This window comes from Impatiens glandulifera, chromosome 6, assembly GCF_907164915.1.
Source record: "Impatiens glandulifera chromosome 6, dImpGla2.1, whole genome shotgun sequence".
Lineage (NCBI taxonomy): Eukaryota > Viridiplantae > Streptophyta > Magnoliopsida > Ericales > Balsaminaceae > Impatiens > Impatiens glandulifera.
The window spans coordinates 15,637,672-15,643,109 of NC_061867.1; the positions used below are offsets into that span (position 1 = coordinate 15,637,672).

General features: G+C 34.5%; 1 pseudogene; it reads right to left on the reverse strand.

Moving 5' to 3' along the window:
- Positions 1 to 871: 871 nt before the first annotated feature.
- LOC124943241 lies at positions 872 to 4,273 on the reverse strand (annotated as a pseudogene).
- Positions 4,274 to 5,438: the final 1,165 nt, after the last annotated feature.

The window sequence follows — 5,438 nt, forward strand, 5'->3', positions numbered from 1 at the left end:
TGTCACCTGGACACAATTTATTTTTATATAAAATATATATTTTCTCTCTCTTCCTCCAAAACATGCTTATCCTTTATATTATTTTTTCTTCTTCCATCTTATTCTTGAACTCAGGAAGAACCTTCTTCTCCAAAAGTTACTTTCATAGGGCAGGTCATAGTCCATGTCGGAGATCCAAACCTATTCTCGGTCGATAGAAGGTAAAAACGGTATTTCATTTTTAAAATCTTAAAGAATGAGAAGTGTAAACTAAAATTATATTATTGAAAGTTGTTCAAACAATTACATGTTTTCTTTATATATGAGTTTTAATACTAACTAATTAATGGTTTAATAAACCGTTAATTATTATTTTTACATTCTCCCCTCATTGAGAAACGTAATAGAAACAAAGTTTCACCAGCCATCGTCTTCAACAAGCCCAATTCAACAAGCTTCATTTTTTTAGCTATCCAATTTAGATAGCCGAGCAAACCCAATTCAGCAAGCTCCATTTTTTCAGCTACCCAACATAGACAGTCGAGCAAGCCCAATTCAGCAAACTCCATTATTTTCGAAGTACCCGATATAGATAGCTCAATCTTCGTTAGTCCAATCCACAACAATCATCATGAATTGTCTTTTCTTCATTAGCCACCAACTTTCAACCTTTGCAACTTTTTTTTAAAGAAAGCCAATTTATCATTCTTTTTGGTATTGACGAATCATATTGACAAACCTTTATTTTTTTTTACCACACTAACCGATTCTTAGCTCAGTCTCCATTCTTGTCTGAGTAACCAAACAGAAGCAATTGACGTTGATTACAACAGTACATACGAACCCTCATATCAGCAAGCGCTTTGTCTCCCATCCGCAACTCAACAATATCTCACTTCATTAGTTTCTTTGGTACCTCAGCTGGAATCACCTCAATCGATTCGACCAACTCTTCAATTTCCTCGAATGAGTTGTGATCATCGACGCTAAGATAGTTATGAACTAGCAATCTGAACCCGCTCAGAGTACAATAAGACATGTGGATGTTCATGTCCATACGACCCGGGCGTAGCAATGCAGGATCGAGTTTCTCTTTGTGATTCATGGTGAATATTATGATTCGCTTGTCACCACAACCTGACCATAACCCGTCCACAAAATTTAGGAAGCCAAACAATGTTACCTTGTATTTGTTTTCATTTGACTCTCTGGATGATGGAGGTGAATCTGACGGCTGCTCTCCGACCCTATCATGGAACTCAATTATATAGTCAATATCTTCCACCACCAAAATCGAATGGTTCGCCATGAACAATAGCAGCTTTCGAGATTAGTATTGTTATCCAACGCTGTCAATTCCAAATCTTATACGTCAAATTTCAAATGGTTCTCCATTGCAGCAATCAAACTCTATTTCCTCGTTCCAGGTGGTCCGTAAAGAAGATAACCTCTCTTCCAAGCCTTGCCGACTTTCTTGTAATACTTTCGCCGGCTGACGAACTGATCCAGATCATTCATGACCATCTTCTTCAATTCCAAATCCATAGTCAATGTATCAAAGTTCGATGGATGATCAAGATGAATCGGTATCCACACATCCGACATATCTCCATACTTCAACTTATACGGATCGACGATGAAGATCTTGATTGCTTTAGTCAAGTTCTTAGCAATTTGAGCCTTATCTCAGACCGTCGGTTTGGGAAGTCATTGTTGTCGCGTTCTTTACAGACGGAAACCCATTTGATTTTGACACCTTCTAATTTGTAATCTAATGGGAAGAATGTCAATTTTGTTTATAAAGTTGGAGCGATGTGTCAATTTTATTTATAAAGTCGCAAAATTCTATTTGTGTATATAAAGTTGTCAAAATGTGTCAAAAATAAATAAAATAACGGCATCCATTTAAGGGGGTTAAATTTGTACCCACGTGGCATCAACATATTTATTATATATATATATGTATATATATATTTTAAAACGAACCTCAGGTCAGTAAATAATTTAATAAATTTCCTTAATTTTTTTACAGACCTAATTTACTCATTTCCTCTCTATTCTTCTTCATTCCTCACAGCTGCCTCACCCATTCCTCACAGTTGCCTCACCCATTCCTCATCAGCCTTCGTCGTCGACCTCTTCACCAACAGCCGTCGTCCGTCGACCTCTTCACCATCAACCTCCGTCGCCCCCCTCTTCACCAGTAGTCCCTGTTACCACCCTCTTCACCAGTAGTCCCCGTTGTCACCCTCTTCACCAGCAGTCCCCATTGCCGCCCTCTTCTCCCTCTTCACAACAACCGTCGTAAACATTCTGTCACAACCTTAATATGTGCGAATTGAAGACTAAAGTGAAGGAACTTAAGATGGAGATTGAAATAGAAAACTGTGAATCACTCCTTAAAGATGAATTATTATTTTATTTTGTATTGTAAGAATTGATTATCTATTATGAAAACCTATGTTGAAGTATTATGTTAGTATTGTCTGTTTATCCTCATTTTAGAACAATTAATTGAAATGCCAAGTCCTAAAAATGAGAGCTTTTGAATTCTAAGAGAATGTTTCCTTCTTCATTTAGTGAATCAGTAAACATGAACAGTGAAAAGAAAACTAGAGAAAGAAGAAATCTTTGTTTGGCCATTCCTGAGAGAATGTAGCTAGAAGGGCAGAATAAGGTTTGATAAACTAAACCTAATTCAAGAGAAGCTCGCAACGAATTGTCTGTTTATCTGCTGAAAATATCTTTAAGCATTTTTAAAAACACCCCTTTCAAGTCCTAAAAACTTTGTAGAATCAAATTGAGTGTAATATATAGTTTTCTCCTCTTAATTTGGTTGTTGGCTTCTTAGTCTATGATGCCAAGTCTTAACTTTGCAGAATAAAATTAAGTCTAATCATTTTATCATTTTTCATGTGCTGCTTTATTTTTAACATCAATATCTTTATTTTATCATGTGCTACTTTTTAATCAAGTTGGTTGTTGAATATATTTAGTGTTGCCATTCTATTATTATAAAAGATATTAGGTGCAACTTTATTTTAACCTCAATATCTTTATTTTATCATGTGTTGCTTTTTGTAACCTAGAATTTCCTTGACTTAAAGATCATTTATGCAGCTTAGTTTCCAATCTAATATCTAAACCTGAAATGAAATATGTTATTCCACATTTGAGAAATCTGAACCTGAAATTAAACCACCAAAATAGTATAACCAAGAAATACCAAATTCAAACAAAAATATCAATATAACCAAGAAATACTAAATTCAAACAAAACTATCAAAATAGTATAATCAAGAAATACCAAATTCAAACAAAACTACCAAAATAAGCTTTTTGGAAACTGAGTTCACAATAAGAGTTTTTTTAACCAAGATAAGACCAACAGTACTAGAAGATAGAGCAGAACTTCAGTATCACTAAAAATATATAATGCTTATAAAAGAACCTAATTTGTTTTCCCCTAAATTTTTTCTTCTTTTTTCTCTAACTGTAGTTTGAAGTTGATTACTTGAAATTGAAGATACACCTCTCCACATTAAACCAGGTGACCTAATTCCATGATTTACCTCAGTTGCACCAACAATAACTGGTGCAGTTAAACCAACACTTGTACCTACACCTTAACCAACAAACAAATGAATAATTTATAAATGATTTTGCTATATATAATATGATCAAAATGATTATGCTATATAAACAAATAATACTTGTAATATTGTGAGGCATAATTTCATGATTTACTTCAGTTGAACCAACACTTGTACCTGCACCTTAACACAAACAAGTAAATTATTATATAATATTATGCTATATATAATATGTTAGAAAAATAATACATATAATATTTTGTAGTAGAATAGAGAATCTGCCTTGAATATTTGCTTGAGAAGATAGATATTAGGAGGATTGTCCTTCAGATGATTGACCTTGGGAGGATTGTCCTTGAGATGATTGACCTGCATAATTATAAAAATGAACTCAACACATTCATGACATAAAAAAATCTTATTAAATAATATAACGTACCTGCATTGTCTCTCGGAGGAGCACTAGCTATGCCACCACAATTATTTGTGCATCCTTTCTTATTATGACCTTCTTGTCCACACTTACTACAATGCATTATGGATCCCCTCTTTGACCTTTTACCATGAGATTTTTGCTCATCTTGAGTTTGTTTTCTACACCTCCTAGGTTTACCCACTGATTTCGAGATATCTTTTGGCGGTAAAACTTGAATGTCACTATACCAAGTCTCTGGTCCCCGCATAGGTTTTATGTCAAACATATACGCCTTTAAATATGTATCCTTCTTATACTAATGAGAGACGAAGTCTTCTAAACTCCCATTGGTTTGGCGTATTGCACGAACAACATGTACACATGAAATGACACTAATATTCCACGATCTATATGAGCATCTTTCAGTTCCTAAATCAACTGTGTGTCTATGATGAACATATGTTACATCAAATCCATGGCCACCACAAAAGTTCAAATGACATTTGTGATATTTAGACTTATTTTCTTCAAGTTGACTTTTGGCATTTGGTGATATGTTGTGAGGCCACTTTTGCACTAACATTCAGTACTTAACTCTCTTTTTCATTACTTTCGACTTGATTAACTCTAAAATAATGCATATGTTTTTATCTCGAGCTCGAAAGATAGAAGAGTTAAAACTCTCGTACATGTTATTGTCTACAACATCACATTTTGGGAACTTTGATGGAAAAGTCTTTGTCCACATCTTTTCTGGGACAGAAACCGCACTTTTTGCAGCACCCTCCATCAATGCTTCCAACTTGGTCATATTCTCATTCAGTTGTTTCACATATGTTGATTTCACACTTTTCCAAAACCGGTATTTGAGTTCCCCACCTTTAAATTTTCGAGCCCAATTGGCATACCATTGTCTCGCACAAAATCTATGCTCAACTTGTGGAAATACATTTTTCACGTCTCTTATTAGTCCCTTTTGCATATTGGATATTAGGTTCAAACCAACACCCTCAAAGAAATCTAATCAGGTATCTTTTGTTAGTAGTTCAAAAAACCACTGCCACAAGTTTGTGCTCTCGGATTCTACAATAGCCCATGCAAGAGGGTATAATCTATTGTTTCCATCTCGACCGACTACCGATAAAAATTGACCTTTGTAAATAGTTTTTAAGAAACATCCGTCTACTCCGAGTATTTGTCTACACCCTGATAACCATCCTTTCTTCACTACATCAAAACATACATAAATTAGTTGAAAATGTAGTTCATTTGTTTCTTCATCGTGCGTAAGTTTCAACTCAGTTGTTGATCTAGGATTTGTGCATTTTATTTCAGCAACATAACCGAATATTTTTCGGTACTCTATCAAAGCATTGCCTTTCAAGTCTTCAATAACAGAAACATGTTCATGCTTGACTAAATAGGAAGATATTTCCAAAATTTCTTTGTCT